This window comes from Desmodus rotundus, chromosome 7, assembly GCF_022682495.2.
Source record: "Desmodus rotundus isolate HL8 chromosome 7, HLdesRot8A.1, whole genome shotgun sequence".
Taxonomy (NCBI): Eukaryota; Metazoa; Chordata; class Mammalia; order Chiroptera; family Phyllostomidae; genus Desmodus; species Desmodus rotundus.
Window position 1 is genome coordinate 106387559 of NC_071393.1, and position 12297 is coordinate 106399855.

A 12297-nucleotide genomic window follows, 5' to 3' on the forward strand; every position below is an offset into this window, starting at 1 on the left:
GAAACACCAATTCAAGAGAACCTATGCACCCCAATGTTCATAGCAGCACAATTTATAATAGCCAAGTGCTGGAAGCAACTTAAGTGCTCATCAGTAAGTGATTGTATCAAAAAACTATGGTACATTTACACAATGGAATACCACACGGCAGAAAGGAAGAGCTCCTACCCTTCACAACAGCACAGAAGGATCTGGAGAGCATTATGCTAAGTGAAATAAGCCAGGCAGTGAAAGACAAATACCATATGATCTCACCTATAAGTGGAACCTAATCAACAAAACAAGCAAGCAAGCAAAATATAACCAAAGACATTGAAATAAAGAACAAACTGACAGTAATCAGAGGGGGGAGGAGGATAATGGGGGAAAAAAGGGGAAGGGTCATCAAAGAACATGTATAAAGGACCATGGACAAAGCCAAAGTGGGGGGTGGGATCAAGGGTGGGAGGTGGAGATCAGTGGGATGGTGGGGAGTGGTGGGGGAAAATGGAGAAAACTGTACTTGAATAACAATTTTTTAAAAAAACACTTTGTACAAAACTTAATTAGTAGACACCAGAAAGTTTTTGGTTTAATAGTTGGAAGTGAGAAATTAATATGATTAGAATTTATTTAGTTTGGTTCTATAACTAAGTATTCTGGCTAGTTAAACTTGCTGGTTTCCCTCATGGACAGGGATCAGGAAGAGGTTGAGGGGAGTATAGGGGCATAAATGGTGATAGAAAGAAACCTGACTTGGGGTGGTGAACACATAGTGGTGTAGAGATGATGTGTTGTGGAATTGTGCACCTGGAAACTGTATAATTTTTTAAATTAATGTCACCCCAACAAGTTCAATAAAAAGGAAAAAAAAAACATGGTCTTGTCTTCTGATAGCTCATAGTCTTTTAGGAAAGACAGGGAAATGAATAGTTGCATCAAGTATGATAAACTCTGCTATGGAATTATGCACAGGGTACCTTAGGAGCCAAAGGAAGACCATCCAAATCAGAATTTCAGAATTAAGATCCAAGGAATATTTCCCAGGAAAGACACTTTGGACTGAACTTTAGAAGAGCAGACGTTGTTAGACCCATGTATCAGTGAAGAGTCATTTGTCTGTAAGGAAGAATACTTGACTGACAGTGGCTTGGATGAGAAGTCCAGAGGCACTGGCATTGACTTCGCCGCGTGTTTATGATCTTAGCTCTATCCTTCTGCTCTGCTGTCCTTGGTGCGGCAGCTTTCTATCCTCATGCTTCACGGTCTCAGGATTTCAACATGGCTGCCACAGCTCCAGGGACAACAATGCTGCTGAAGGTGGGAAAAGAGAGAAAGACAGTACCAGCCATATCTGTCTTAGCTTTCCAGAAGTCCCACAGAAAACTTCTTTTTGCATCTCAATTGGCGGCAGTGGGTCACATGGCCACTTCTGGCTGCAGGGAAGCTGGCAAAGGAGCGCCTGTCTTTCAGGCCTCTGAAGAGGAAAGTACCAGGGAGCACAGTGCTGGGAAGAGCTGTTGGTTTAGCCAACCACTGTGTCTGCATGAATCTAAGGTGGGGAAAGTCCTTTCTGGGGTAGAGTACAAATGTGTAAAAGTTTGCAGCTGTGAACTGTTATTCACATTTGGGAGACTGCAAGCAGTTAGAACAGTGGGACATGCTCAAGCATGTAGGCAGTGGCCAGAACACACGGTGCCTTGCAGGCTAAAGAGTCCGGCCATGAAGAGCAACAGAAGGCTCTCCAGGAGAGGAGGGGAAGGATCTAAGTTGTGTTTTTAAACAATTGCTCTGGTGGCAATGGCAAAGTCGACTTGGGAGTGATCCAGAGTGGAGCCAAAGGAAATAACTGGGAAGATATTGCAGTAATCAAGAAAAAAGCGGTAAGGAAGAACTGTGGAGGTAAAGATGTAGGAATGAATATGAACTCTATTGAAAAGAATACCTATTACAAAGTAGTATTGCAGACTTGTTATAAGTTTGGATTTTGGAATAAGACATAACTACATTCAAATCTGCTTTCCCCTTACCTAGCTGTACAACTCTGGACATATTAACTTCTAGGAATCTCTCTCTACCCTCATTTCTAAAGTGAGGGCAGGAGGAGGACAGTACCCACTTTACAGGGTAAAATGATGTAATATAGTAGATTGTTAACAGACTAACATTCAGTCCTTCTCTGTACTTACGTATGAATATACTCAGACATTCATATGGGTGCAAACATTGATTGAAAAGAATAGATCTAATTTTAACACTAAGTAAGCAATGGCCATTGTGAAATGTGGCTTCAAAACATAAAAGACAGATATGAAACAATTGGAAAAAATTTCAAATATTTTCAAGATATTGCAGGCATGGCTAAACATAAGCCAAGTGTTAATCAACAAAACAAACAAGCAAGCAAAATATAGCCAGAGATATTGAAGTAAAGAACAAAGTGACAGTAACGAGAGGGGAGGGGGAGGGAGGATAATGGGGAGAAAAAAGAATAGATCTAGAAGGGCCCCAAGTTTGAGGCTCTTGTGCTAGGTCAGCGTGGCCACTGCGATGGGGAACACTGGAGGAGGAACAGGTTGGAAGGACAGAAATAGGAGCTCCATACTGGGAACATTTGAGTTTAAGGTAATTTGGGAATATGCAATAGCCTAGGTCATTGGGCATGCAGGACTTGAGCAGAGAGAACTTGACCACAAACAGGCGTTTGAGTGTCATCCCCTTAAAGTTTGATTGAGGTCACTCAGGTATCACAGTATAGAGTAAGAAAAATGGAAGTCATTATTGAAAGGTTTTTGGGCTGGGAAGAAGACGAAAAGGAGTGGCTAGAAAGGCAGAAGCAAAACCAGGAGAGTCACATTAGACAGGGGAGGGAGTGACCCAATGTACTGAATGGTACAGAGTTTCAATCCTCGCTTCATCATTACAAGGCACAAGAAGCCTCCGCGAGAGCATACCTAGCAGGGTACTAGAGACAGAAGCTGCATGACGTGGGCTGGAGAATGAATGGGAAGTGAGAAAGTAGAGACAGTGATCCTACGGTGCTACTTCCAGAAACTTGGCTCTGACCAAAACAGAGTTATTGGACAATAGCTGGAGCAAGGAAAAGTCGAGGGATGGTGGTGTAGTTGGCTCAGGCTGCCATTGGCTACACACTGGGTGGCTGAAGCAACAGAAATTTGTTTCCTCATAGTTCTGGAGACGAAGTCAATGATAAAGGTCTGTTTCTGGTGAGACCTCTCTTCCTGGTTTGGAGATGGCCGCCTTCTTGCTATGTCTTCACATGGCCTTTTTTTCAGTGCATGCTAATGGAGAGAAGAGAGATTAGGAGCAGGACCCCACCCTTATAACCTCGTTTGACTTTAATTATTTTCTTAGAGGCCCCATCTCCAATACAGCCCCACTGGAGACACAAACATTCAGTCCGGGACAGATGGGCATTATGGAAAAGACAGAAAAAATATATATATACACGCTGAGGTTGAAGAGCCAGTAAGGAGAGCCGTATTACAGATACAGGAGAGAGAACATGGGTTATTGGAATCATGCTCACAAAAAGCCAAAGCACAGCCTTGGGTCACAGAGGGGAGGAGAAGAGGCAGGTGCCAGTGGAGATGAGTGCATCTGTCGGTGTTCTGGGAGGAAATTCTGGCCGGGTGTAAGAGCAAAGCCATTTGAGAATGAGGGGATGGTCAGAAATAAGGGATCTGAGGAGAAAGGGGGGCATGTGATTGCTGAAGGGTCAGCTGTGCCAGGAGACTGTGGGTTGCTGTAGCTCCGTCTTGCCAGTTGGGTGATGATGTCTAGTTTAGGTAGCATCTCACACATCCTTGGGTTGCTTACCTGTTCAACCATTTTATATCAGCTGTACCTAGAGGCAGCAAATTGAAGCTTGAGTTGAAATTCCTGCCTTTGAGTCCAGAAGTATAGGATGGACAAAAGACAGTGGCGCATCACAGTAAGATAAGTAGGAACTTTTGTTGACAGGACCGTAAGAGCTCATGGTGCTAATTGCATTTCTGGAAACATTAGGACAAATAGTATATATCTATCTCCCAAAGAGGGTGAGAATCCCTGTCCAGTCTATGCCCGTCAGGTTCTAACTGGGGGACTCTGAGCACTACTCTTGAGAAGAACGTAAAGTACGCTGTAGTCACACAGAACAACAGCAGGGACTCATGCCTTGCCATGTGACACGTGGTGTAGCCACCGAGAGACATTCAGCCTGGAGAAGAGAAGATTCAGCAGTAATAAGGTCATTGTTGATTTAATCAGTCTATGTATCTTGTCTTTTATGTACTTTCACTTCAAAAGAGGTTTCACACCAGTGGGTTCACTGCTTCCCTCAGGAATAGGGACCTTATTACCCAGACTTCACAGATAGGGAGACTGAGACACCTAGAGGATAAATATAGGAGACAGGCTGGGCGACTAATGTCCAACAACTTGCCCCTCACCTGGTGCATTCTCGACATTCATAGTAAATGCTTCCTGTCTCCTCCCATTGAAAATCCTCCCACCCTTCAGAGCCCCGCTGAAGTCCCCCTCCAAAGAAGCTTCCTCTGTCTCATCCAGTCTTAACTGATTTTTGTCTCATTTGAAATTGAAAATGCTCAAAACACCTAAGTAAGCATCTAAACAGCATAAATAAAATGGCATCTGTTGCTAGGAACTGTAGTACTTGATTCTATATTACTTTGTGGTGCTCACACTAGTTTCACCTGTGTTGGTCACCTTCCTGCATACAGTGAAAGTGGGGCTATGCTTTATTCTTTGTTTTCATCCCTCAGAGGGCCCAGCCCAGCGCTGAGCTCTGAGCAGGTGTCCACTGGTACGCCCTGTGCTATGTAAGGGACGGTGTCCTTGTCGCCCAAGGCCGTCCATTATACACACCCCCCTGAAAAGGTGATGCAGAGTAAAGGGCAGTCGCTGTCTGCTTGCAAGCTGTGCAGACATACAAGACACCACGGAGAAAGAATTGTTTCCCAATGGTAGGTCATTCTCAAGTGTTGTATCACTATTTTAGCCACTAATAAGAGTTGCCAGTGACCTCCTTGACATTTTTCTAATCAGGAAAGTACAGCTTCAAAAGTGGAGTCCTGTGCGATTTAAACTGGTTATTCTTTCTAAACTATGACCTGCAAATATTTTTTATTTTTCCTGAGTTAATCCTGGAAAAAGCAAGTTATTTATGACTGATACGAAGCATCTGTTTTTCCATGTTAAGTGTTACTTCTGCCCTCTCCTGCTTCTGAGACCTTGTGTATTTGAGGGCAAATAGTATTGCATTTTATTTTTTTTAAATGTCTTTGCATTAGCCATTCCACTGTCTATTTGTTCAACCCCAACCCCAGTGAACTGGGTACACAATCCTCGGTGATGTAGTCTCAGCCTCATCCAAACTCGCTTAGTCATGGAGGTGCTGCCCCACCGGATTCTGGAAGCATCTCTGTGCCTCTGTGTGTTTTGTTTCTTCTGCTGGTGACCTAGCCTCATCATTTCATAAAGGTGTGCTCCTGCTGGTCCTTCAAACCCAGACTCATTCTTTGCCCCCTCTGGGGAACACCCCGTCTGTCCCCTAAGCAGAAGTCCTAACTTCCTCCTTTGTGATTTTTGTTCATCTCTGTGATAGTCCCCCTCTACTGCACTGTGCTTATCTGTTTATTCAACACTCTGTCAGTCTGGGAGCACGAACCGTGTCTCTATATTCCTAGGGCCAAGCATAGTAGATGTTCAAGATATTTTTTTCTTTGAATAAATTAGGATGTTAGACTTCCAGGTCACAGCAACTGAAATGGACTCTGATGATCTTTAAAAAAAAAAAAGAAGAAGAAGAATTTTTTATGGGCTACTGGGGACCAATCAAAGAAGGGCTAGGAGGGGAGTGGTGAGGGGATAGTGGGGAGAGGGGTTTACAGGAGCTACTATAAAGGACACATGGACAAAATCAAGGGGGAGGGTAGAGGTGGGGGAGGGAGGTGGGATTGGCTGGGGTGGGGTGGAGGGATGTGGAGAAAATGCAGACAATTGTAATTGAATAACAATAAAAAAAAAAAGAAGGGCTAGAATACCAGGTTTGGAAAATGGGCAGGACACAAGGGAACCTAAAGGGCAAATCAGCAGGGACAAATAAGTTCTCATTGACAGTCATATCCTTGCATTCACTTCCCTTCTCCTCTGTCCCTCCCCACCACGAGATTCCCAGGCTGGGAAAAGTGTCTCATTGTCTGAGTCTGTGTCACATGCACACCTTCTGTCTGCTCACTCCATGGACAGGCTGGGACGAGGTGCACCCACCCTCATCAGCTTGCAAGGCTAGGGGCTGGGGCTGGGGGCTGGGGGCTGGAGACAGGCGCTGGGGAAAATGATTCCTTCAAAGGAAACGGGGATAGTATCAGACAAGAAATTAAATGTGTCTAACAACAAACAAAAAAAGTGACAAGTGTCTACTACTATGAATGAAACTTTTTAGGAAAGGGGACTATTTGATTTAAAAGTTAATTTAATATTGGATGGTTTGATTGCCAGCAAAATCACTCGTGACATTTAGCACCTTTCACTATTTTTCTTGATGAACTCAGAGTTCTCGCCTAAATTTAATAACGTGTTATGTATCCCTTGGGTGTCTGATTCACTGACCTGAGCTGAATGGCTGGGCTCAGTGCAAAAAGGAGCTGCAGACTTTGCCCACGGCTTTCCAGCCGTCAAGGAACTAAGCTCTTTTGCTCCCTGGAGAAGCTAAAAATTCTAAAATGAAGTGCCCTCTGCTCTGGTTTCTGCTTTTCAGCATTTCTCTTCTGCTTTCACATACTCCGGCTGTTTTAAAATTTAATCTAAGAAACTCATTCCATATTTTTCATCATCTGCTTTTGAAAGTGAATGTTCTGGATTTATGGTTTGGGGTTCTTTGATGTGAGAGTAGAAAACTATGCTTGTTTCACTTGTTTTTGTTTCATTTTTTTTTTACATCTATAAAGCTTTGAAAATTTGATTTATTAAAACACCACAGTCGACGCAGGGGAACGGACACCGTTTGCATTGTTGGAAAGCGTCGTGAAACATCAGGCGAGAGTTCCCTGTAGAGAGCTCAGGGCTGTGATGGTACACCCCCACCCCCACCCCAACCCACGCTTTGGTCTTCAAGGGAGTTTGGCGTTAAGTAAAATCTCAAGCTTATACCCCCAAGGATATTCATTCCTAGGACTTTTCAAGATTTTTGGATTGGATCCCACCCACTAATTTTGATTTCGTACCTTCCAAAATGTACAGAATAATCAGCTCTCTCTCTCTCTCTCTCTCTTTTTTTAATCAAGAAACAGATTTGCTCCTTCCTCTTCCCCTAGGGCAATGGCCTACAGCAAGTTCGGATGTATTAAAATTTGCATTTTATATGGTATCTCTTTAAATCTATTCAATGCAGTTTTGAACTTCCCAGAGCTAGAGAATGGTTCCCTTTAACACCCTGGTGTACGATGTAAAAGCCTGAGGAGGAGTAATGATGAGAGGGCAGAAACGAGGAGAGGGGTGTGGGGGACGGAGAGAGAGAGAACTCGGAGCTGAAGCACTGGATGAGTGGACTACCAGAAGAACTTAAACCCGTAGGGAAAATGTCGGGGTTGGGAGAGTCCCTACATATGTTCATTATAAATCCCTCTATAACATCACTTCAAGAAAAGGAACCCTCACGTGCTACTATTTGAGGAATAAAGGCGAGTGCGTGTAGGGCCTACTGTAAGGCTGGGTAGGACGGGGAGTCTTGCCGGTATCTGCGGGATACAAAAAAGCCAAGGGCACGTGGGGCCAGAACTAGAACCCGGGGACTGACTCTCTCTCTCCATTTGTCAGGGTTGCACAATCTCTCTTTTCCCAAGACTTACCATTCAACACCCAGTATGGTATAGTCTATTATAAATTTCTTACTCAACAAGAAAACAGAAAAGCAATTAAACATGTCAGGAAATATGAAAAGTTATGCTCTAAAATAAAACAAATTGAACTGCGGCATGATTTTGAACTGATGGACCGTCAAGAGAGAAAATGTACTTAGCCTTTGGTGTGAGGAATAGTCTCCTCAGCACGACACAGGTTTACTAACATAAGAACTACAACATGTCCCTAATGGATCCATTCACACCACTGAAATAATAATAATAATAATAATAATACATTTTTATCAAAATTCTTACTTTGTGACAGGCACTGTGCTAAGGGCTTTAGATAGATGATTTCATTAAATCTTTAAACAATTCTAGAGGGAATTATTATCCCAAATTTTGTCAGATAAAAAGTTGAGGCACAGAGAAGTTAAGTAATTATACCAAGTCACACAGCTGTTAAATGACAAAACTATTCTACACCACATGCTTTACCTCTGTGGTATATTGTTTCTGACTAGACTGTATTATCCCAATCAGGAAAGAATAATATTTATACAATTATTATAAATTCTCTTCTGATTTTTAAGACAATTATTCTGTAGACAAAGCATATAAAACTTAAGTATAATTACAAAAGAGAACATAAACATTATCAACGTTGGTCACATAAAAATAGTAATATAAAAGGACATTAGGGGAAAGAGGGATAAAGAGAAAGAAAAGAGCACTTAATTTCCTTATATTTCCCAGTGGGAGAAATATTGTTTAATGTTACTGCATCAAACGAGCTATATTTTTAAAGTTATAAAAGTAGCTAATAGAACTAAAAATAAAAGTTAGCAAAAGTTGGAAGAGAGTTTCATGTAAGTGATCCAAGTTTATTACTTTTCAAAGCAGTATTCGGCAGGTTCTTCTTAGAGCTGATAAATCAGAAAACAGCATAAACATGTCATTTGAGTTATGTGACTACCAGAAAACAAAAACTATAAACAAACAGACGAAAACCAGTTACCTGTAAATAGTGGGTCTGGAATAGGAATCATGGAGTGAGATTTTTATGTTTTATTTTATACCTTCTCATTTAAACGATTATTTCCATATGCACATTTTGTATTTTATAATAAGAACCATGCCCGTACTATTCACTTCAGTAAGTGGACATCTAGGTTTCCATCCCAGAAAAACACTGCCCATGTGCACATAGAAGCAGCTCTAAGGAAAAGGAGGGGCTTTTTCAAAGGCTGGAATTACAGTCTCTGTAGGGGGTGCTGGGCGAACACCTTCCCCCACTGGTCTGAGGTCCCCTTATATCTATCTGCATGTCTTTTACGCCCCCAAGGTACAGCTCAAAGATGGGTGAAAACAAGGGCCCGCCTGTCTGAACTTCTCACCCTCTTTTCTCCCACTACACTCCTGGGTGAGAAGGGATAGTAAGTTCCACTTCTTCTTCCAGTCTGTGTCTTACCCTTCTGATTCTGGGGCACAGCAAGCTTCATGGCTTGGCCTTAATTAATGATAGATGGGTGCAGGAAGGGAAAGCAGCCTACCAAAAACATTGGTACAGTACAATTTTGTAGTATGATTTAAAAAGTATTATATTATCTCCCTTAGATATATGAATTCATAGGTAAAGGTCTGCGAGGACACCGGCCACTTCAGTAGCAGCAGGCACCTCTGGGGAGAGGCGTGGGGAAGGGGAGAATGTATTCATGTACGACGTGGGTAATGGATTTTTTCTTGGTGTTACGAACAGTTGTTTAGTGTTTTCAGATGTTTTATCCAAGACATCTAATGTTTTATCCAACATTTAAAAATCACCACACTAGCCCGGAGAGGTTAGTTAGGTCTACTTTAAAAAAATGTTCGATGCTTTCTTATTTAGAGCGGTTTTAGGTTTACAGAAAAGTTGAATAGAAAGTAGAGTTCCCATGTACTTATTCTCACTCCCTCTTCATTTTCTCCTGTTATTAACATCTTGCATTAGTGTGGTATATTTGTTACAATTGATGACCCTACATGATACATTATTACTAAAAACTTTAAAGTTCAATGTTTACCTTTGAGTTCATTCTTGTGTTGGCATTCTATGGATTTTGATAAATGTATAATTATATTTATTCATCATTACAGTATCGTACAGTATAATTTCACTTTCCTAAAAATCCTCTGGTTCCACCTACTCATCCCTCTCCCAAATGATTTTTTAGAAATCCGTGATAGTCCGGATTCCTGTGCTTGCCTTGCTGGCTGTTCCCACTTGCCCATGAAGTGAAATCCGGTCCACTGCACCTGTTCTTCCCGTTACTGACTCCGCTCTCTGTGATAATAGTATCATGAGTGGTCTTCAAGCACCTCATATCCTGCCACTACCACCACTTGTCAGGGTAAAACCCAGACAGGATGAGATCCACATTCCCAGCTGTCCCTGTCTTCCAAGGAAGAGAAACCCTATACCAGTAGCTAAAGTATGAAACCAGATATCCCAGGGAAGGGATGGGGGATGTCAAGTCTCTGGTGGTCCGAGAGTGGCGCCAAGCCAAAAGCCCAAAGAGCTGAGAAAACCAGCAGTGAGATGTAGATAATGCCAGGTAACATCTCAGACATTGGGAGAAAAGGGCCTCAACCAGCAGAACTTAGGATTCGAGATGAACTTTGGTTGCAGAGTGGTTAGGAGCAGCGTGGAGACCTGCTTGCTGGATAAAATCAGACCCTGACCCACAAGGTTGGCTCTAGTGGGGGTGAGTGTCTTGCAGAGACAGCTGAGAGTAAGGCTGAAAGATACTTCTCTAGGCAGTGCTGTTGAAACATTTTTTACCATGAGGTACAGTAAAAATGCATCTCATACCGACATCTAGTGTGCATGCAAAAACACACTGCTGACAGTGTCAGTCTCACCGGGGGCTTGCTAGAAATGCAGAGTATGGGGCTCACTTTGACCTACTAAACCAATATCTGAATTTTAATAAGGTTCCCACATAATTATGATGCACATTAAAGTTTAAAAGCACTGCTCCAGGGGACTCCTAGCTAAAAAATAACTAATCCATACCTATGGACTTTAGGTGATCTTGTTCTGTGGGTTTTCTTTATTTGAGACCAGAGCCCTTAGGAAATTGTCTAAATATTTCAGCCTACAGTAATCCTGGGATCCTGCCTCCCACTCCTCTCAAAATCCCACCAAATAATCATAATGATGTGCTGAGGGCTCTTCTAGTGACTTACGTGTACTAACTCTTTTAATCCTCATAACAAAATAAGTTTGTATTATTTTGCAATTTATATATGAGAAAACTGGGATAAAGGGGGTTCAATAACTTTCACAGGTCATGTGGCTAATAAATGGAGAAACAAAAGTACAAAACTACGAAAGGGAGAAAGCAGGAAACACATAAGTGATAGAAAAAACGTCAACCGGCTTCTGAAAGGTGGAAAGTAAGTGGGAGAAGTCTACTGAGTAAAACAGGTGAAGAAAGTTGAGAGCTCACATATTCTCCCTGGAGGGCTACAAAGGTGTTTGGGGCCAGTGTGCCTTACAGAACTCACTGGGAGACTCTGCTCAGAATCAGCAGGTATGGCCAAGGGTAAAGGTGATAGCTGGGAGTAAAAACAAGACTACTGCCCCTCTTGGCACACCTGTGTAGTCCCCACCCCATAAGGACAGGCAACTGACACTTAGTGCAAAGCAATCTGCTAACTCTGCTTCGAAAGGTTTGAATTGACAGTCTGGGTGAAAACTAAGACTTCCCATAAACATACTATTCTTTAATTAGGGCATGGAGGGCTCCCACAGTGTAACTATTGGTCAGAATTTTATATCCAACCATAATATTAAGTGTGAGGGTAAGAATGTTTTTGACCTGTGAGGATTTATATAGCCTATCTTCCATGCCCCCTTTATGGGAAGTTACTTAAGGATGTAGTCCAGCAAAATTAAGGAGTAAGCTAAGAAGGAAGAAAATATGCGATCCATAAACTAACAAACCTGACCCAGGATGATAGCAGAATAGTAGGTTTGAGGGGAAAGTCCATATTGGTGCAGGAAGAGAGATGACTTAAAAATTTAGGGTTTTTTTTTTTTTTGAGGACAAAGCTAATTCACTCACCAGAAAAGATGATATAACTGAGAATTTGGGAAATTTCTGAGAATATGATAATGGGAAATGGCTTGCAATTTTTTAAAAAGGACAATAAAAAATTTCAAGACAGCCCTGACCGGTGTGGCTCAGTTGCTTGGGTATTAGCCTGCAAAGCCAAAGGTCACTGGTTCACTTCCTGGTCAGGGCACATGCCTGGGTTGCAGGTTCAGTCCCTTTTTGGGGTGCATATGAGAGGCAACTGATCAATGTCTCTCTCTCACATTGATGTTTCTCACCCTCTTATTCTCCTTCCCTTCCCCTCTCTCAAAAAATGAATAACTAATTTTTTTTAATTCCAAGGGATTCAA